Source organism: Manacus vitellinus, unplaced genomic scaffold (assembly GCF_001715985.3).
Source record: "Manacus vitellinus isolate BGI_N305 unplaced genomic scaffold, ASM171598v3 scaffold_19_pilon, whole genome shotgun sequence".
NCBI lineage: Eukaryota > Metazoa > Chordata > Aves > Passeriformes > Pipridae > Manacus > Manacus vitellinus.
In genome coordinates this window covers 5,066,227-5,089,130 of record NW_021939395.1, presented here as the reverse complement: position 1 = coordinate 5,089,130, position 22,904 = coordinate 5,066,227, and the positions used below count along the sequence as shown (strand labels likewise).

The window sequence follows — 22,904 nt, the reverse complement described above, 5'->3', positions numbered from 1 at the left end:
TGCTGTTTTAAATCCAGTACTTGAAAATGTTCCAGAATAAAGGGAAATACTTGTAGTAGTTGTGCAGATGAAATGATCAGGTGACAGGTGATAATTTGGTGTAAAAAGGCAAATGAAAGTGTATTTATGAATATTCTCTCAGGCAGTGAGAAAAGCAACCCTTTTTTAATTTTTTTTTTTAATTTTAAACTGTCTTATGTGCCACATTATAAAAGAACAATAAAAGGCAAATTCTGATCTCCAGGTTTTAACCTTGCAAGAGCTGCTTACTTTTTCTGATAGAAGCCAACCAACATAATCTTCCAGTTGGAAATGAAGCGTGGAGCAGCTCTGTGATGACCCAGGGCCTGGCTGGCTTAGTGATGGAGTTTTCAGCTACCAGTTGTGAGCCTTGATCTCCTGTTGCTCTGGTGTTCCCTCCTTCCAAGGTATGTTATTGTCTGCAGTCATGAACTAGTGATCCCTTCTGTGGCAGTGTAATTTCTGGAAGGAATTCCCTAAAGGGAATATTCAGTCCTAATTTTGAATCCTTAAACTGAAAATCTCTTATATATTGGTGCTACTTGACCACTGAGCACTTTGTTGTGCAGAAATAGCAGAATGGGACCAGAATCCACCAGGGAATATTCTAGTGAGGAATACTGGAAAATCCTTTATTTCACCAAGCTGGGCAGAAGGCTGGGGGGTGAATTTTTTACATCTAATAGGTTAAGGCTGCTCTCCCTCCCCGTGGAGGAGATACCAGAATCTTCTGTGGGATTAGTATTCCCAGAAAGTCTGGAGTGGTTGTGATGAGTGCATCTAGCTGCCAGTGTGGGCACTGGAGCCTCCACAGGGCTGTGGGTACAAGGGGAGCAAACGTGGAGTACAGCTCAATCTCCTGCTTGCTGGATTGCTCTCTGCAGAGAGGGAATGGTGGAAGTGGTGATCCTACCACTCACATTGGATGCCTGCACCACAGTAGCACTGGTGCAGGAACCTCCTTTGAAACATTCCCAGATTTTGCAAACCTCCTGATGTCTGCCAACACACATGCACTTTTAGTCCCACAGAAGCCAGAAATCAATGAATCGTGCAGAGACATCTCTAGAGGATCGTCTTTGGCATTAAATGGGGAATGATTGTTCATACAGAATGTGAGAATGGGAAAAACAAATGTGGCACCCTCTTGAACGGGTTGATTTATGATAGCAGAGGAGTTGGGAAGCACAAAGCTGCCTTCTGGGACCAGCTAATTTCATGTTTTAGTTGCTTGTAAATAAGTGAGTTTCAGATAAATGCACCCATCTAGCTGACTGCACGTTTCATTACTGGGAGGATTAAGCTAGTTTAAAAGATTTAGGGGACTACTGCGCCAAGTTCAAGTTTTTCAAGAGTGAGGACTGCCAAGCCCAGTGGGTGTAAGAGCTACTTTGGAAGCACTTTTATGAACTATTCCTGATGCATATCTTCAAAATATTTAAAGCAACACCTGTCATAGACCATTCTCTCTTTATCCTCTCTTGGTGCCAAGTAATGGTGCCACGTGGCTTCTACAACTGAAATAACTCTCGGAATACAACATCTTGGAGCTCTGTGTGCATTATATGTTGGCAGGACTTTTTTTTTCCCTTTTTTTCCCCTCCAGGATTTCTACATATCAGGTATGAGTGCTAATAAACTGCTTGGGAGCCACTGTTATTGCGTTAATCTGGATTTGGCATTGTAAGGATATTAAAGCTATTCCATTATCAACCTTGTGAATATAAAATGCCATGGACTTTTAAATATTTACATTACCGTGAGGTTCAGACCCAAAGGTATGAGGGGGCTGTATTCAGGCCTCCCACAATGGACTCTTGGGCATAAAGAGGGTTTAGCCTATGCAGGATTATCACATCCTGTCTCCCTATATAATGAACAGAGAATAAGTGATTGTGTTTATTGCAAATGATAATTTTTTTCCACTGGTTTTAGAGGGAAATGGGGTCTGAACAATAGGTTAAGCCCTTGTTATTCTGAATGCAGCTGCCTGAAAAGCTTCTCTCTTGGCATCTCGAAGTTCTGGCCTGTACCAAGGTCAGGCTGTGCAGAGCTTCAGTTTGGGGTCTCCCGAGCCCAGACTTCAAGCTGCTTTACCTGTTTTTCACCCAAAGAGCCCTTAACAAAAAGGAAAGTCCTTACTGGGATGGTTGTTCATATCAACACCATCATGTTCTTTTAGGGCATGTCTAGGCATTTCATCAAAGAATTATTTCTGTTGCTCTCTGTACCTGGTGGCTGCAGCCTGGGGGTCTCGGGCACAGCACGACGTCGCTTCCCTGTGCTGTGCAGAACCTCAGAACACACTGCAGGCCATGTGAGTGGTAATATGTAAATCATCATTAGCAGATGTTTATTTTTTCTTTTCAGAAAATCAGATTTGACTAATCAACCTAAGTGAAACATATGCTGAAATTAATTAAAGTTTGTTTTAAAATAATTTGCATGCTTACTGCTTTTAACTGATTGTAATTGGGGCTTTTGAATACTTTTTAACAGACAGAGTCACCTAGGTTGAGCTTTTCAAAGCACTGATTGGCATGTCACCATACATCTTCCACTAGTGTTTTGCTGGCTAAATGATCTGTATTGCACTGAGTTCCCAATCCCACTGAATCACAGAAAAAAAAAAGAAGGAACATGTCATTGTTCCCCATTATGTTTTGGTGGTTTTGTAATGGGTACAATTGCTGAGATATGTGTGCCATGATGGAAGATGTGATGATTATAGAGTAACTGGAGACAGCAGAGCTTTTATGAATTATACAGGGAGTTGACAGCATGCTCAAGCATTGTGTGTGGTGGAAGGTCTCTTTGTTTTGGCAAGATTGCTCACCTGCAGACAAAAGTTCTAGCCACCTCTAACATCCACCCTTGACAACAATGGGTATGTCAAGACTGTCAGAGAAGCCCATGGTGCAGGGTGGCCCTACAGGTGAGCCCTGACCAGCCATGGTCAGGAGGAGCTGTCTGACACTGCTTGGAGCCTTGTGGGAGCCAGCTGGCTCTGCAGGCAGGGACACTGAGGGTGGGGAGGGACTGGCATCCTCTCAAGTTCTGCTCCAACATGCAGCATGGCTTAACTGGCTCAACCCACTTGTCTCTGGGAATCCAGCAGAACAGCCAAGGACAGCAGAAGCCTTGCCAGAGCATTCTGGTGTCTCACTTGCACTCCCAGCCAAGACTCCTGGGTTCCATGTCTAGCGCTGCTCTTGTTGCTGAGCACTGGGCAACTCGCTTCTGTTCTGCTCTCCATGCTTTTTTGGCTGAAGTAAATTTTTGGGTCCAAGAAGTGTCTCTTTGATACCAGCAGGTTATACAATGGGGCTCTGAACAGTACATGCTTTTAACTGTGGGCTTCTCACTGGGAGCCAATGAATCACGTGCTCCAGGTTTTACATGGGCTTCTTAATGGTCTCCGAGTGGAGATGGAGGTGTGGGTTATGACCTATAACTTCCTAAATAGCGTGGGGCTGGCCTAGCCATGGTACTGCCTTTCTCTGCATTGTGTCCTGCTGTGGTAGGCAGAAATGGGCTCCTTTATGGAAATAACAAGGTGACCAGCAGTCTGCAGCTGGTCTTCAGAAAGTGATCCCTTTTCCCCCCCTTCCACTTCTTTGGTTTGAAATTGTATGAATTTGGTGACTGTCAAGAACAGCCCTGGAAAAAGATATGTTAAGTGAATCTAGAGCACCTAGGGGGGAAAAAGGTTGCCTAGTCAACCAGGTGAGCTCCAGTGAAAGGCCTTTCAGTAAGGTGAAAGTTAAATTAATTGCAGCTACATTTAATCGTATTTACTCTTATACATCCAACAACCCTCATCTGGAGAATCTAAGCAGACCTGAGGACTCAGGCTCTTGTATGCAGAGTGGGCCTGTCAGTGAAGCTGTGTATCAGCATCCTGCCACTGATAAATAGTGTTCATCCCAGCATATTTGTCTCACTAGCACTGCTTACCCTGCAGCAGAGCTTGCAGGGTTATTGCAGGACTTGGTTTGTTCTTATCATTCATTAGCTCACTTAGATCTTCCTCAGACCACACTGAAGACAAGAGGCACTTATTAAGAGCAGCAGTTTGTTTCAAGTGCTTTCTCGTAAGTTTTCAAATCTTCCTGCTATAATGTCACAGCATCACTGGCTCCTGTGATGGAGAATAACAGTGGTTCATTAGGCTCATAAATCCAAAAGGAAGAAAGACTCTCCTGGAGACATGAGTAGCTTTATAACAAACAGAGCAGCGGGAGAGCCTGCAAATTATCAGCCCAATGCTTTATAAGCATTTTATCATCAGTTGGGGGAAATTACAATAAAGAACAATGAGTAAGTGAAACATAAACTATGGCATAAATATGCCCCATGTTCCCTTCTGTCCACGTTTCATGTAAAAGCTTATTTGAAGTCATGACACCAGGGTGAGAATCCAGGACAGCTTCAGAAAGCTCTTCCTCATCCAGAGATTTGCCCAGGCTGGAAATTACAGTGGGTTATATATTATGTGTACAAATTCTGCCAGAAGAGTGAAAATACATGCAACATTTAACAATATCTCTCCCATTATTTCAATGCAAGTTCTGCATGGCAATGAGCTTGATGATGTTTACACCCTATCCAACAGTTTTGCCACTATCACATTTTTAAGTGCACAGCTTTGATTTATGACTAGTGATGCTAAGATCCCAGCCTGTAAATTTTTACAGCAAGCAGACTTGAATTATGTGTTGAGTCTGCTGCACTGGATCAAAAATGCTCAAAATCCTCTCTGGGAAGATTTAAATGTATACACTCTCTAAGCCATGAAAATATTGCTCTAATGTGCCTATGTGATTTTTAACAGATTGTGAGTTCAAATCCATTTATCAGCTGATGTCTAATGAGTTTGGCAGACCCCTACTATATTAAGTATAAGAAAAACTATGAGCATAATGATGTAGACTAAGGAGAATTTAATGAACAAATAAGTGACCTTCATGTTTATGTGAGATAAAGATTTCATGCCAAATTTTGCATAATATACACTGGAGATAATGGAGTATTTATTAGATTTCTTCTGTCCTTTATCCTCTTCTTTACACACTACATTTTTTGCATAGCAGACCTGTGTCATCCATGGTATGTTGACTGGGAAGAGTGCAGCTGGCATGCAGTGGCTAAACCTTTTAATTCTACTTGGGGGAATCTGATTGAACAAAAAAAAGGGAGTAAGCCACCCAAGGCCTGTTTCAGGGTGGCAGCTCTGTAACAGGGTTCACCTTGGTGCCTCTGCTGACATCGCTGCTTCTCACTTCTGCAAAATCATGTCACCAATTTTGATGCTTGAATATGTATTTAGGATTTTAATTACAGGTGTTTTCCTCTGCAAAATGCATCCTGTCATTCTGGGCTGAATCCCACAGTGCTTCCTGACTAGTTACCATTAGTGACTGGCTCCAGCATCTTTGAAGAAAGGAGGACTATCCTTTGGATAAAGAAATCTTGAGCTCAAGGATGTACTTGAAGTTGGCTGGATCTGGGCTTTGTTTTTAGGGCTGCTTTGAATGATGAGGCTGGAAGAGAAGGATAAGGCTCCAAAGGTCTCCTCATCCTCCTGCCCTGCCATCTCTAGTTAAGTTCAACTGCTAACTGGTATTTAAAAGTCCCCTTCTCTCTTTAAATGTCATGCCCTGCATGGTAAGATCCTGGATGTTGTACTGCCCCAGGCCAGGGCCCTGACTGCACCAACTGCTGGACAGTAACAGCTCCACCTTCTGCATCCAGAGCAGCAGTAGCTGTGCCTCCCTCCATCCACACTGCACAACTGCAGACCCAGCCATGGTCCTGTTTCCATACAGGTGGGTGGGTGAAATGCTGTTGGATCAACAGATACTGCCTCCACAGCTCATCCCATCTCCCATGGGCACAGTCAGTGCTGTCAGTCTGTCCCCATGCACTGACTGGAATCCAACAAGCATGAAAGACAACCCACACTTTTCCTTGCCCCAGCTTCCACCTTTCCACAAAGGTGTCTGGTGGCTGCTGCCTGCCCAGGGAAAGCCTGACAAACAGACCACTTGCAACAGCTTTCCTCAGTGAGCTGGACTGGCAGGAAAAATACTAAAATTGTTTTTTGAGGCTGTGACATTGTACTTTCATTAAAAATAACCAATGCTGTGTTTTTCCACCAGAAGCAATGGGAGATTTTGCTGAGGTTGTCCAACTTGGTGGGAAAGAGAGAATCACAACCTGATAATTAAAAAGGGAGCAAGGCAGAGGGGCAGTGTTCTGAAGCAAACGGACTGAGCCAACTGGTAGGAAAAACAGTATCTTATTTACCTTTTTTTCCCCCCATCCTTTTTTGTTTATGCAGGAGCAGCAAAACCTGACTTCATTTTTCTAGTTGAAGTGAACTGTGGCTTTGCTGCGTGTCCTGTAACTCGGCAGGTATTACAAAGTGTATTTCCAACTAATGAACTGAGTGCAAAATTTATTTAATGTGTCAGACATGGCAGAAGGTACTGCAGCCAGTCACTGCTCAAGGAGCTAATTGCTGCACTAAGAAAACAAATCTGTGCAAGTCCTCATTTCAAAGTTATTTCCAAACATTAACTCAAAAGTTATTTCAATAACGAGGCCCCTTAAAAGAAGCATCACTTTTCACAGTACATGGCACAGCTCTGTTGACCCTCAAGCACTGCTCAGCTGGGAGAAGCACAGTTCAAACAAAACCTCAACCATAAAACTTGGGCAAGAGGGGGGATGGGTAAAGTCTGTGATTAATTAGCAATTAGCAACACTGAAATACAGTGAGAAGGGAAAGAATTGGTTCTGTGCAGAGATTTTGGATCTCCTGTTTGCTCAGAAGTGTTTATGTTGAGGTTGTAGGCACTAAGAAAGTGTGAAAATTGAATAGTTGAACAACCAAAGCAGCAGCAGCTTTGTGGCTTAGATGAGCAATGGTTTATAAAGTCACCTAAATACCATGTTTTCTCATTGCAGTTGCCAAATTTGATCACAAGTCACATTCACCATTGAGCCAAACTCCCAGGCAGATGCCAGAAGGGATGTGACCATGGAGTGCTGTGTGTTCATCCAGGGAATGGTCAGATTGCCTGTGTGAAACCCCTGTGTCCTGGGCCTCTGCTGATCCACTGTTTTAAGGCAGTGGTGCCCTGGTTTTGTGTAAGTTTTCTACAGAAGGTGAGTTTCTCTGTCAGTAAGTGGGATTCGTGCTATCCCTTGCTTCATACAAGCAGTGGCCTGGGATTTCTGAACCTCCTGTAAATGGAAACTCACGTCCCTCTCCTGCACTAAGCAACGTGGTCTGGATGACAAGTAAGATATATCACGGACAGAATTCCCCCCTCCTTCTATCTGATTTTCTTGAGATCTTACACAGATCTCCACCCACTTAAAGTCACTCTTGGCTTACCCTGGAGAGATTTTAAGGGTATTTCCCAAATCATTCCTTAACCTCCTAACTTGCTGAAAGGAATACACACTTACAAAAGAGGGATCCTGGCTAAATTAAGCTTTCCAGAAAACACCTAGGCAGCAGATAGCAGGTAACTGGAATGAGCTCATAGGCTTCACCTGCTCACCGTGGCTGTTCCTGGGAAGCAACACAGAGAGGTGACATTTGCCTCCCCCTGCTCTGTGACCAAGGGATGTGTCAGCCTTGGTGTGAGTGAGTGCAACTCCATTAATTTCCATTTGAATTTGATTATACCAAGACTGAAGTTGGTCCATGGTGTTTTATTGTATTCCTTGATTTGGTTTTGCTTTATTTATGCTTTTTATACCATGAAGCTGACCAGTTGAACCACACAGCATGGAGCAATTTACAGTAAACTGTCCTTGTTCTACTCAGTAATGGATGGAAACAATTCTGAAGTTAATGGTATTAGTGAGGAAATACAGTCATTCTTAACCAATCTTGTAATGCCCTTTTGGAAAAATGATACTTAAGACTGCTTTTATAATTCGATTTACAAGTCACAAATTTGTGCAAGAAACTTGACTTTAAGTCAGTCACACACCTTATAAACTGAACTGGGCCAGTTCACAAATGGTTTTACAGCTCTATACACTTCCCTGGAGGAGCCATCTCCTTCCTGCTGGCCAGACACATTGCCTTGAAACAGCTGCCAACTTTTTAAGAGTTCCTTTTTGGCTATATTCTTCTTTTCATAGCAGCATTCATGGCCCCAGCCCAGGTTCATAAGGAACAAAGTGTAAAATTAATCAATGGATTGATGCACTGTTTAGAATAAAAACAGCCAGGTTTTGGCTATGTTTTCTGCCCCTCCAGCCAAAAGAGTGCATGTGTGTACATGAAATGTAATTTAGTTTTTCCTTTGCTGCCTGTTGATTTTCCTCTAATTCATTTTCCTTTTGCCTCTTATTGAGTCTCCTCTTGTCTGAGCAAGCTTAACCCTGTAGTGCCTGGTCTGTGGAGCACGCAGGGACCCTGTAGGTGGGCCCTGGGATGGTTACAGGCTTCATTAGCCACTGGAAGGAATACGATGATATGCAGGAAAAGGACCGTGTGAACTCAGCAAGCCACAAGTGAAGCCTCTGGTAGGTAAAATCTACCTGGAGTTTTAATGACTTGTAAAGCCCTGAGAAAACCTCTCACTTGATATTTATTGCCTTGAATGTCTTCCAAATGAACTTTATCTAAAACGTAGCTCAGCCTTTTTGGAAGCGTGTGTGCCTTGGTTGAAGCTGTTAACACACAAAGTGGTTCCTCCCCTCCGTGGACAGAAACCACAACTTGTCAGTCACAACAGGATGTAACTTCAGACTCTGTGCTACAGGGATTTAGTGCATAAACATGCACATTCACACTTTAAAATAACACTAGCAAATATTAATCAAACAACTTGAAGCAGAACGCAAGCCCGCGTAGTGTCTGAAGCAGGAGGAGGATTTAAGTGGGCTGTAGGATAATTGCATACATCAAACAGACTCCAATGAGTCCTTTCCAGCCAGGGGAAAGTTGACAACAGCTGTGTTGGTAACCTTAATTTCCAAAGTAGCTGGTCTGGGAAAAAGTTAATCATATTGTAGGCACTGCCTACCGCCACTCAATCTCATTTCTATCACTCTCCAAGTCATGTATTTTTAAAAATACCAAAAGCAATTTAAAAATACATCTAACAGTAATCACTTCATTGGAAACAACACACTGCAATAACATAAAACAGCGGCCACTTTCCTGTGAAGATTTATGAGACAGACTAGTTTTCTCACGACTTATGTTATTCCTGCCTTATTGTTTTGTCAGCATTGGATATGGAAAGTGGATGATATGTGAACACTCTCCAGCACTAGAAAGCTTCAGAGTTTTGATTAGGTAACAAAATTGAAAAAGTGAGTTTGCTTTCCCTGTTCAATCTCTGTGATTTAAATTTCAGTATAACAAGGATGCCTAAGCAGTGAGCTGCCCTCTCCCAAGCCCACACATGACTGGCTCTCGCAGTTCCTATCCCAGAGCCTGATTCTGAATTTCACCTGCTGGGTCTGGAAATCCAGAGGGATTGTAAATGTCAGTCAGATACTCACTTTGCAGGATGAGGAGAGCGAAAATGATAGCAATGGTGAAAAAATGGAGTCATGAGGATGTTTCAGGGCATGTAAAACCACATTGAGACAGACCCTGTGGTCACATCAGTGTGTTTGGCTCATGCTGTGCCAAACAAACTGGCTGTCCCATGTCTGTGATGACCAGCTGCTGCTGTCCCCTAAAAATCAACAGCATGAGATGACATGATGGGCCAGAAATTGGATGGAAAAAACTCCTCGGTAGTCAATGGGGGAATTCACACTCTGTTAAAGCCTGGAGAATTCAGTCCAGAGTCCATCACTTTGGAGATGGAAGGCTGCTGCCAGCTTTCAAAGTGACAACAGAAAGCTTTGGGCTCTCTCCCCCACCCATCCCGCTAAACCAGAAAGTCTGCCCTGAGTATGGATACCAGCCCCTGTTAAATAGTTAGCACTCCCTTTTACAGACATGCCTCTCATAGCTTACACTTCTTACACCAAACGCCTGCTACATCCACAACAGTAATACAAGGAAACAGCAATCTGTGGCTTTTAAATCTAGAACAGTCATAGAAGTGAAATTTTATTCATTCATATATTATATATATTTCTACATGCAGAGACAGAATGTATAAATAATAAAATGGGGTTTTCTATATGCAGTTTACCACCCCAGGATATATTACAAAGCACTTTTATTATAATCAAACAGCGGCCAATAACATAAAAATGCACTAGTCCAGTATTATTGCTATTGGTTTCTCACACCTTTTAGTCCACTTCCCCAATGGCAGCCCCAATGGCATCTTGTCTGTTCTGTTTGTAAATTAATAGCGAGGTTCTGAAATGAAAGTTTATTCTGGGAATGTCATAATCCAGTGTATTCTCTACTGGCATTAGCATGCTGCAAGTCCCAAGTTCCTTGGGTAGATCTGCTTCCTGCACAGCTGTCTGACATCTACCAGGCACACTTACTGATGTGAGACCATTTTGTAGGCTCAGGCCATATATTCATTATAATTTGTAGCAATTCAATAAAAATAAGTTGCCTGTATTCCTAACAGAACAGCAATTAATGTATATTGAAATAGTGATTGCTTTGCTGTAGTTCATTAGGAAGTCAAATTTTAATTCCTATTTAATTACAATTCAGTTACTACCATTTATTACCAGTAATTCTAATGAGGTAAAATAAGAGGTGTATTGAGGACTAATGAAAATGTTACAAAGGTTCATTTGGAATTCACACAAAAATTCCTATTTAATTACAATGGAATTACTTGTATTTCATTCACATGAAGTGGGATGTGGCTGTGATTCTTGCTGAAGGATCAGCCTCTGCCAGTCATGGTTGTTGCATCATGATCCCCTGTGCTTCAGCCTCCAGCATATGGAGCAGCATCTGCTGGATGTGTGCAGGGAAACATGAGTTCAGGAGATAAAATGGAGAGCAGCTCTCCTGACCTGCATCCATGTGGGGATCATTTCTGAGTCAGAACGAGGTGTGGGTGATTGTATGTAATGGAGGAGAGACTGAGATGTGTGTAAGGGAGCACAGTAAATTTAACAGGGATGTAAAGCTGGAAAAAAAGATGGAGAAGTGCTGTCTTTGTTTTTGACCCAAGCCTGACAAGAACTCCTCCTGGTAATGGGGCTAGTAATGCAGCTTTTCTCTGTTTAGAACTCTGCTATGCTCTGCCTTTGGAGGCACCAGGGTGGCAGATCATGGGATGTTGAAGTGAATTACCCACTGATCTCCAAAAAAGTGTTTTCAGGAAAAATTGGGATGTACTGAAAAACAAGCAGTGCCCTTGGAACTTAACAAGGAAGGGTACCAAACCCCAGGTAGACTTCTTAAATCTGGTTCTGATTTTTGCTTTTCCAGAAATGGGGATGCAGTTCCTTAAGAAAACCAAGACTGCGTATGGGCTTTCTCCCCCTTCTCACCTGCAGGGAAGAACTTTAGATTCACCTTTTGAAAGAAACTTATGTGGTCATTCCTTGCATAGCAAGACCACCTGATAAGGGGCAATTTGAGGATAGTCATTTTTGCTTTGAGTTATACAGCCTGAAGTGTTTGTGGGAAGTTACCATGTGCTTCCTTAGCTTGCATTAAGTTTTGATATCTAAAATTCCCCTTAAAAGCAATCAGCCAAATCTGTCCCTAGGGTAAGCTGTTTGCTGTAGTCACAGGTGCTCTAGCAGGGACTGATTTGGTCAGATGTGCCTGATGCCACAGTCATAACTCAGCAAAAGTATTCCTGTTCTATATTCAGCCCAAGGCACGGGATATTTATAACACCCACTTACTTAGGCCCTCATATTTTTCCTCATTCTAATTTCCCCCTTCTCTTTATTTCTCTGTGTGTCTATCACCTTTTTTCATGTCTCTCCAGATGCATTTCCCAGCATCAGATAATTGAAAGTCAGTGAACTGAGTTTCAGGTTATTTTGCTAAAAGATGCCTATTATTTTGATGAAGCAGGTGCACAGAATTAAAAAAGCCCTCCATAATTGCTACTTTACTATCAGGCTTCTGCTGCCTAATCTTCTTTGATGTTGGTAGAACAAGCTTTCTATCTCCTCTAGGATGATTACAGGGAACATTGCTCTGTTCCTCCTACAGAATCCATTTCTGATGGATATTAAACCTGGGTTATCAATTAAAGTTTCTTTATGTGCCGAGTGATTAGAGTCAAGATTGTGTGTGATTTCTAGCATAAAGCAAGTTTGAAGTGATTTCTGCCATTAATATTAATTAATCACTGATATGCCCAATGTTCACAAATGAATGCACGAGGTGAGCATGTACAATTTGCCTCAGTAACCTGGGACTGAAATAACAACTGAACTGCTCTAATTTTAAACATTTGGCAACAGTTTTCATAAAGTCTTATTGATGTAATTAGCTGAAAAAAAAAATAAAAAAAGAAATAGCAGAACGAATAACTGGAATGTTAAAAGCGTGGCTGTAACACTGACTTACCAGAATGGCTGGCTCTTACCCTTTCATACTCTGCTCTCGCTTATAGCTGTGATGAATTTTAAATATTTAGTAAAATTTAGTTAAAAAATGTAGCAAAATTTTTGATGCTGGTTACTAGCTTTTCTGGGTACAGATAGTACCCAAATATATGCATGCTGCAAGTCTTAAAATGCATGTGTTTGTAAAGAGAGAAAGTGTTGAGAGAAAGTGCTTGGGAGAGGGTGATTGAGAGACGTGTATTTGTACAGACTCAAACTTTGGTAGATTCAAAATTTTCAGATTAAAAACTCAGAAAAGCATCTACCCTCGCGTTATTCACATCTTCTAGCACTGACCAGCTAATGCTCACCACCTCCTCTCAACTTCTGTATGGGACTGGGATACCCCTGAGCTTGCTGGGGACACATAGGTGGGCATGTCAAACACTCATAGAGGTGGAGCACCCTCAGAAATGGGCATCCATTAGCAATTTTAGACCCTCACTGCACAGGACTAAATAGTTTGCTTGCATTGAATGAGAGTGTAATGACTGCCTTTTCTACAGGGTGAGACAGGCATGTTTACAAGTATTAAAGTGGCGCTTACATCTGTAGTATGTGATTGCCTCCTAAAGGGCAATGAAATTGGGCAAGGAATCATTAAAGGTCTTTTCCAACCTAGATGACTCTCTGATTATTCCTGTCCTGGAGATTGAAAAGATGACAAAAAAGTTAAGCAACACCAAAAACCAATATCAGAGTTGGAAATAGATAAAGTGTCAATCCTATGCTTTAGATGATGCTGAAGTCAAAAGGTCATAGGACCACATAATTGACATAATAGTAAAAAGGCACAGTGATGACCATTGCACTCTGACAGATGAATAGCTGGCAAATGGGATTTAATTATCCCACAGCACTAATCACACAGTCCATTCCCACTTTTACTTTTGGCAGGAGTATGAACAGTGCTGCCAGGCATTAAGGGCCTGCTTTTTATCCCCCAAGCATGTGACGTGCTTCTCTCATACAATATCATCAGATGCAGGTGGCAAAAGAACATGCTGCTGCTTAATCAGCTGCATAGCTATACCCAGGACATCTTCCAGATGCTGTCAAAGTCCTCTTCTCAGCTGTGAGCTTTTCACATAGCTGCTGTCCAAGACCTAAATTTACTGCTGGAGCACACCAATGCAGTGCCTTTGGCCTCCCTGGAGCTGTATGTGTTTATACCAGCAGTGAACGTAGCCAGGTGTTTGTGGTAACTCGTGGCTTTTGCAAACACTTTCAAATTTCTCCCAAGAAATGCATCTTCTAGTTGGACACTTCCTCGTTTGCATCAGCACATCTTAAATCTGAGTCTTGTTCAGCAAGTGCCCAGTTTATTCGTTACTCACATTCTCATAAATCTTACAGAAAAGCAATTATGAGGAAATCATATTTCATTCTTTTATGGAATTCCTTAAAGCTGATGAGAGCAGCCAGATGGCTATTTTCATCAATGAACCTTCGATAGAGCATTAGGAAACAGAGATGGTGTCTTTTAATAGACCTTTATTACCTGCCTTGGGTGCAGGGAGCTCTCATGCATTCCAAAAGTATATTAATGGCAGAGTAAAACATGACTTAGAAATAATATCCCCAGAAAGGGCCTTATTTTCCCTCTTAAAATTGTTTTAAATGGATTTAGCTTTTGCTATCTGCTGCACTCATGTTCAGAGTGGGAGGTGGGTGCAGTGAAACTGCATTTCCAGCCCCCTGAGACAGAGCCGTGGGGTCCCTGCCCTGCACAGGAGCCACTGCTGGTGCTCATCCTGGTGTAGGTGCCAAGGTGAGGGCACACAGAGCCCACAGAGAACACAGGGGTCCTCTCACAGCTGGAGCAGGGAATGGCACAATGAACTGGCACCATCAGTCTTTTACCAGCAGAGGATCCTTGGTAAAGTGTTTTGCCTCCCTCTCCACCTCCCTCCCCCTCCAGCTTGCCTGCCCCAGCTGTTGGGCTCCAAAGGGATGTCAGGGAATGGAGTTATTTCCAGAATGATGAGGTAAAAGGTATTTGGGAATTAGGAGTGCCATGGCATAGCAGATGTTTTGCTCTCACCTATTTCTGACCATACTGAGCTTACTTTATCCACTCCCATGTGAGGGTGGATTGGGTGAATGGGATGGCAGTGGTGGAGGTGCCTATACTGTGGCCATCTGGACTTGGTTTTGAGGTCAGCAGCTCCTGGATGGAGCACACAGGCAGAGGACCACCTTTCAATGAGGGCAAACAGTGAGGATACAGCCTGCAAACACTGGAGCTGAGAGAGAAGAGGTTCAAGCAAGGGAATAGAAAACAAGAAACATAAGGGAGAGTAACAGGGAAAATGGACATGCACTTCTGCTTTTAAGCAAAACTGCTATCTGTGGGAGATGGCCAAGACAAAAGCTTTTGGGAAACCTAAGTCAAGATTTGGCTGCAGCAAGGAGCAAATAGGAAATTCTGTGCTGCTTCCACAGGAGATTTGAAGGAAAGAGGTTGATAGAAAAAAAGGATTTCTGTGTTTTAGGAGAGATAAAGTGTAGATGTTTCAAAGTCTAAAGGAGGGAATAATGAGAAGTGCTTGCAAAATTGCCTGCCATAGTTATGGAGCACGGTGGGCACAAACACCCGTGGTGACTGTGCTGTGCTGTGTCTCTTCCCACAGCAGTGGCAGGGAAGGGATCGATGCAGCCACAGGACACCTCCGGGCTTTCATCTCCATCTGTGGGCAAGCAGGAATGAGGGGAGCAGTGGGGGCCTGAGCAGCACGTGGCAGTGTGGTCCAGGAGATGGATGTCTGACAACAAACATACATTAACTGGCATTATTCCCCAAAATAGAAAGTCTGCAGTTTTCCAGCTTAGCAAGAGCTTTACCCCGGGGGTGTTGCCTGAGACCACGTGCCGCTGTGGGTCACCCCAGGGCACGACTGGGTAAGCCCAGGGCTCCTGTGGCCACCACCTCGCCTGGCCCCAGCACTGGGCACAGAGCTGCCTTAGCTCCATGTCTGCACCACTGACACCTTAGGGAGCACTGGGAAGAAAAGCTGGGAGAGGCAGGACATTTGGAGCAAATTAACAAAATCAGCATTAATAACATTCACTCTCTTCCATCACTATTGTTTGAAGCCAAATTATGTTTTGCTATAAACCAGTCTTAAAGTAGTACTGTCTTTCCACCTGTGACTCTTAATTAAAGTTAGTAATTTTATAGGGACTTTTTTTTTGCTTGCATAACATGAATTCTTTTTCCTCTTTTTTTCTCAGGTTGCTTTTCCTTTAACAATCTTCACAGACCATCTTTAAGGAAGAGGAGAGCAACCAATTAATAAAAGTGTGAACAGGTGGTTGCTCTGCTACTAAAAAAGATCAGTAGTGCAATAATTTCCTAATTATTATTACACCTTTTAAAGGTTTTTAGATACATGGTAATATATTTCCCCATCGCTTCTTCTGGCACCCCTCTTGCTCCTGGCATTATTTCTCATTCAGAATAATAATTAATGAGAGATGAGGTATCTAATATATATTTTATTCCTTCTGTTTCAGTCCCTTAAGTAACCATCTTGTCACATTTGTTATGCAAATTTTCACACATTGCGTGTAATTTCAGCAATATGTGAAAATGCCTCTCAAAAATGCCTTATTTTATGTATTTGTAAAAAATTATCATTTTTTTTTCTTGAAAGCAACATTTTTTTCACACAGCCCTTTAGAGAAATGGATGAAGCTACATAATTGCTCTTGCTTTACTGAAGTAAAGGAAAGCAGAGGACCATTTCTAAGCATAAGGAAGTGTTAGCGATAGCAGTGATAATGATAATAATAATGATAATGATAAAAATAATTTATCTTTTTTTTTTTTTAGGAGAGCACTCTGGTCTTGCTTAAAGGCTACAAAATGTACAACTATGAACGAAGTACAGTCTCTACTTGGACAGGTAAGTATTGTGCAAGTTATTTAATGCAGATGATGGACCACATAGACTGTCAAAGACATGGAGCTCTAATGAGACTGAAGCACATCCTCTGTGCATTTGTCAGCTTCGTCTGTTTGCTTCTAAAATTTTTGTTGTCTAACAGAAATCATCCTCATTGTAGGCTGAGTAAGTGGATACTTAGACATAAGAATCTGGAGGGACTAATGGAGCTGCTGAGTGATGGAGCAGCTTCTGGAGCAGACCAAGGCACGGGAGCTTTGCCCAGTCCCTACACAGGTCACTGTGCAGGACACCAGTGTGGCAGGAGCATGTCCCTGTCCCTGGGCTTATCTTCAAGGACCAAACAGTAAAATTCCCAGGAGAAGGATGCAAACCCAGTGAACTTCTGAAGACATTTCCTCACACAGTGTCCTGGACCAAGAGTCACTTTGAACTTAAAAAATTGAAGAACAAGTGGTTGATGCAGCTATTCATCTCTCATGTGGTCCATGTAGCTTATTTTCATTCCTTCTGGATGTCCACCAGGTATGTCCACCATCCAGTAATGGGGATCTGCAGCTGTACCTGTGCACTTGGGATAGGAGTGTCCCCAAGCTCAAAAAATAACTGGGCTCAAGACAACCTGTTTTCCTTCTAAGTTCACCTCTACTCTTCCTGTATGAAGATATAGATTTCCCTATTAAGTTGCAGATATACATAAAGTGGAGCAGACATCTGTATTTTGCATTTCACAGCCAGCAAGTGTCCATCTGTTTAATTTTAAACATGTGCAAGCAGCCTCAGTTAAAAAAATACTTCCCTGGATTAAACTGCTGTACTGAGCACCTCACAGAATGGGTCCTTATTTAGAAAGGCACTGTAAATTCATGTGGATATCTTAGCATACAGTTCAGGAGGGGTAAAGAAGAGAGATGTCTGACCTGAGTGGCCAGTGTGACCCTGTGTGTACACCTATATGAGGACTCAGACTTTCATTCCTGAAGGGAAGCCTTCCATGTGCTTGTGTTGCTTGCAGCTGTGGAAAAATAAGGGAACTTGAGCTTCTTATGTGGCAGACTAATATGAATGTTATGGATCTATTGGTGCTGTACGACTCAGTGAGCAGAAGTTTTCCTTAAAGATTTCATATATTACCTTCCAAAAGGAGTGAGTCAGTGGGCCTGGAGGCCTTACTAAATCTTTTCACTGTGTTTTTTCATTGGCAATGATCCTGGGGTCATGCAACTCTCCCACCTGGTTCTTCCTTTTACCTTTAATCACATTTTTATAGTGTTGGGTAGTGGCAACCATTTGTCCACAGAGTCCCTTCAAGGCCTTGGCAATCTATTTCTGGTGACCTTTTCCATGCTTTGTTGGAGATGTGGTCAATGCTAGCCTCAAATTAACCTGTGAAGGGAATGATTAATTAGGCAAATTTGAGGGAAAGTCAGATCTATTTTAAAAACTGTTCCACCTCACCGAAGGATAGAAATTCTCTGTAGAAAAAGGGTGGTTGCTTTCTATACCAAAATATCCAGGGTTGTTATAGGGAACAAAACCTGTGAAATATGATATTGTCAGTGCTGTGATGAGTAGATATGGGGAGCTGAGGTTTGAGTTTGGGCTTCTGTACCCCCTCAGCTATGACTTTGCTTACCTAGTCTTGAAAATGTCTTGTCCTCAAGATTGCTAGATTTTAGCAAAAACATTACTTGCTTTTGAAAATTAAGGATAAATCCCTAGAATTGCTCCAGTCTTACAAAACTGACGACACTAAAGCAGGTTAAGCAGCACTCTCAGGAATATCTTATTATAATGGTGCTGCCCCTGTGTCCACAGGAGTCACTGGGATTGGTGCCTTTGCTGAGAACTGGGATGTGCTTGATCAGCCCTGAATCTACTCCAAGTTACTTTGGTGGTCAATGCTCAGTGCCCTTGAGGGCCAGGGCAGGGATCTATGACTCTTTGAGCACCACCGATAGGTTTTCCCTCCTGCACAAAAGAGTAAGAAGCAGCAGAGCATCTGAATGCCAGCTTTTGCTAGGAACCATCACTGGCTCCAAAATAAGCCCTGGAGTCTCAGCAGCTGCACTCAGAACAGAGCCTGGTATGGATTTCAGTGTAGGGTGCTCCCATTTAAACTGGGGGAATCAGGAAATGTAACTCTGGGGTTGCTTAGTCTGGTACTTTCTGTGCAGGAAACCTGCTCCCCATATAGCAAACCCCTAACTCCCAAAGATTTGAAAAGCTAATTGGGAGGGAGCTAAAAGCAGCCTGGTATGTAATATAAGGAGGAATAGTTTGCCCTCCCCATCCTGAAAAGCCATGCAATAAAAATGTAAATATCTCCCTTAAAGGCTTTTTTAATAAACCCTGTAATTTCCTTAAAATTCTTTCTATAATATCAAAATCCTAAACCACTTTGAGATGAGCTATTTTAGACTGTAATTGGGCTATTCATTCCCTATGCATACAGCGATCCTAATCTAATATGTAACAAGAACTTAAAAGCTAATCAATAATGGAACACGATTCTCTATCAGCAGAGCTGCCTGTTGACTCCTATGAGAGGGATCTTCACAAGACAGCTCAGCTCTGATGACAGCCTTATATTTATTTTAAACATGAAGTTGAAACATCATCTTTCTATGTATTGTCACTTCCAATTATTTTTGGAACAAAAACACCGGGGGAAATGAGATCCTCATCCTGAAGAGTGCATTCATATTTGATAAATAGCCACAGATTCTGGAGAATGTTTACTGAAACATGGGCTTGAATGCTTTCATGTGCATTTTGCTAGAGCCATTGATTATCTGTTGTAACATGTGTCCGGGTCACTTTACCAAGCTGCCTCTTTCCTGCTCCTTAGAGGTGAAGAAAGAAAAAGGTCTGATTACCCTGGTGTGGACTTCCATGTTTTCCCTGAGAAAAACTGGGGGAAATTAGCATTGAGAGGGGATCAAAGCAAACCAGCAATTATTGTTGTTCAGTGGAAGTCAAGAAGCGTTTTTTATGCTCATGTGCATAAGACAAAATTCCCACTTTTCATGTCTAGGCAGTGGTTTGAGATGGAGAGGGTGGAGGGAAGGGGGTTAAGCGAGTACACAGATGTGCCTAAACCATATCAATCACAGGCATGAGAAAACGCCGCCCTTTTAATAGGCAGACTGAACCAACCTGCACAGCTGGATTTTGAATTTTATGGGCTCTCTCAATAAAATGCAAGTGGAAGACATCTTGCATCATTCCCACAGCTCTGACCGTTTGAGCTCTGCACCACTTTCCCTCTGAGCCACCCTGGGGATGGTTGGGAAGCCCTATGGTTGTAGCCATGTACAACCCCCTTGCCACTGTCTGGAGCCAATTAACGTGCGTTTTGGAAATACATGGTAGGTTTCTGATGTCACATACACTTCTACAAAGTCAGTGGATTTAATCTGGAATTACTCAGGGTATGAGGGATCAGCAGCCGGCTGGGAAAGCTCCCCTCTAGAGGGTCCTAAATGCCAGCAATTTCACATGATTATTTATTGAGCTTTATAATAGTGCATATATCCTCATGCACACCCTTTCTCCTACAAATTACCCTACAACTTTCCAGTCCTTCATTACGTCGTAGAGGTTAAAGCTTTCCTAAGTAATCAAAACATCTAGGAAAGAAAGCTTGCTAAATGCTGAGCTCAGCTTAAACACTGACCCTGTCTCTTAACTGAATCAAGAACTTTATGTACACTGTAAAAAGTAATAATTGGTATGGTAACTACTCATTCATATTAACTAAAGGTGTAAATAGAGTTGTGTAACATAGCCAGTGCTAATGTTGGGAGCACAAGGGAGATGTCCCCACTGGAAGGTTTAATTGATACCTGTGCCCTATAGAAAAATTTGCTTTTTTCCCCCTGAATAAGCATATTTAAGATTTTTAAGGCAGTTCTCTGTCATTCTGCTCCTACTCTTGCCTTGCAAACCCTTTGGGTGTAGACACAATTAGACAGTTGCAAGGAGACAGCAATTCAAACATGAGCTGTGTTTACCTTTGTTTCACTCCTGGTTTTAACAGTGCAGTAATTTGACCCTGTCCTTTTCTCAGGTGATACCACACAGAGGAAAGGAGATAAAGTATTTGTTCTTCCTCTTTGTGTGACTGGTGATGGGTTATTCCCAAGCTTGGACTCTGCTGTCATTGATTATTTCCCTGATTCTTTGTCGCGTTACTTTTGCCACTATTTTGATCAATTCCATAGGAAAAATCATTTTGTGTCAGATGCTCTGAGAGGTCTGTAGGAAATAATGTCAATAGAATGACTGAGAATTTTATAAAGGCCAGCTCTGGACTGTATAATGCATATTTCCTTGGCTTCTTAGCCAACCCTTAGGACATTGACATAGTTAAAAAGCATATATATGTGTACATGCATAAAGGTTTAGAGATACATTGTCTCTTCTAGTTGTTCATTTGTTGTAGAAAGGATGCTTTTGCTGTTTAGCTAGAGTCTGATTGTCTGATTCTGGTGTTTTACAGGAGAGAATATGGCTCATGCCTTTTGTAAAGCTCTGATGATGTAAAAAAAGATCAGTGATGGTTTCAGCTGCACATCCCTCTCCTGAGCAGGACTCGTGTGTTCTGGACAACCATTGCTGTGCTCTGCAGCTGAGTCTGTGTACAGAGCTCATCACAGAAAAAAGCTACACCATTTCTTTGGGGATAATTGAAAATGTGAGCTCTCTATTTCCTGGCCACCCCAAAGCAGGTGAAGATCAGGATATGCACTGAGATGCTGAATGGGTAAGTTATGGTGTTAGGGCTCCAAAATGTGGGGGTAGGGGAGTACCTTCCTTTGTTGTGAGAGCACTCAAGTGGTGGGTCATTGTAGTAAATGTGAATTGCAGCTGAGTTGTTCTTGCCCTTATTGTTGGAAAGAAAAGGCGTTTTCCTGATGGCAGCCATTTCTTTTACTTCATACTACAACTGGCAGCCATTAGCTGCTGGGCTACCAGCACAGAGCTGAAAACCTCTGCGGCCCTAACTGGGTCCTGGAACCACACCAGGCTGAGACAAAGTATTTCCTGCACCTCCTGAATTAGACTCTGTGGCTTAAATTAATTCCCCATGCAGTTGGCTAAGTCACACCCAATGCATCTAGCCCAAGAAGCAGAATGAATGGACTTAGATTGCAAAAGATATCTCCTATCTTTACACAAACGCACTCTCCGTAAGCCTTAGTTTGGTATTTTCCCTCTGCCTCACTGAAGCTCAGTCTGCATCTTGAATAATACATGTAAGTTTTTGACTGACATGCAGTCTTAAGCATTTAGCTATCTTGATGTCTCGTCAAGTCATCCTTTGATAAAAGCGTTTTAGGTGCCACAAAATGTAATCATTTCATGGCAGCATTCTACATTGCAGATTCAAGTTTCTCTGCTCATTTTTCAGCTAAGGATCTTGGCAACATCAATAGATCTGTTCCATGAGCGATTTTGGATGGATCTATTAATATTGCCTCTAAGAGTAATAAGTCCCGCTCCTTCATGAAGTGAATCATCTGTCTCTCCTGTGGACAAGTGGAATTCTCCCTCATTGGACTTGTAGTCCACAAGTTGGCAGGGTTTCCTGTTTTGTTAATAGTCTTCATACAGCAGTGAAGTAATTTCAAAAGATGTTCAGCCCAGTTTTGGGGCCAAGTAGTATGTCTTGGTTATTTGTTCTTCTAGACAGGCCATGTCACCATTAGTCATACTTCGGAATGATGGTTTACTTTCATTATTCACTGACTGCACTGCTTCCGATTCAGCGCTCTCCAACTCAGCAAGATTTTCCTGTGCTAATTCATCTGAATCATTTCTAGAAGAGTTTATATCAAAGGACACATTCTCAATGTTAATAAAGTGCAGAGGTTTTGGAACAGCTTGTAATTCTGGTTCTTTAAAAGTGTGCTTTTTGGAGATGTTTATGCTATGTGTGTGAGCACAGTATGTGTCAGTAGGGGTCTTAACATGATTGATAGCCCTTTCCCTTTTAATTTACGTTCCATTTGGGACATCTAGCACACATTCACTGGGTGACCAGAGCTGGGCCAATGTGGCTCCAGACTGAACACTGAGTCTACTGCAGCAAAACCAGCAGCCCCAGCGTGGTTTAGGATGTGGCTCCCAGAGACCACCACTCATGAGACATTAACCTGGCCACCTGATACTGTTGTCTCACTTGATCACTTACTTCAAATGAGGATAACTGAGATTCCTGGAAGGGCTCAATACTGTGGATTTTTGGCAGGGCTTAAGTGATTTGTGTGCACTGCTGTGGGCCCATCTCCTCCCAGGTTAGCTCGTTGGGAACACTTGTATGGTACACATCTGGATCTATGTACCCACCACTAAGGGCAGGGTTTTTTTTTTTCTTTTTCACTTGTTTTATTTCTGAATGAGTTTTCATTCACTAGAAGGCTTCTC

The 22,904-nt window shown here is 42.4% G+C and overlaps 2 long non-coding RNA genes across 2 annotated transcripts; both read left to right on the top strand.

Annotated features, from left to right (window-relative positions):
* The first annotated feature begins 7,033 nt into the window (after positions 1-7,033).
* LOC108639343 lies at positions 7,034-16,774 on the top strand. Its single transcript, XR_001920408.1, has 4 exons — positions 7,034-7,176; positions 8,404-8,574; positions 16,400-16,472; positions 16,633-16,774. It is a non-coding gene; the product is annotated as an uncharacterized LOC108639343 (long non-coding RNA).
* A 75-nt stretch (positions 16,775-16,849) lies between these two features.
* On the top strand, positions 16,850-22,262 carry LOC108639344. Its single transcript, XR_001920409.1, has 3 exons — positions 16,850-16,997; positions 20,977-21,240; positions 22,167-22,262. It is a non-coding gene; the product is annotated as an uncharacterized LOC108639344 (long non-coding RNA).
* Positions 22,263-22,904: the final 642 nt, after the last annotated feature.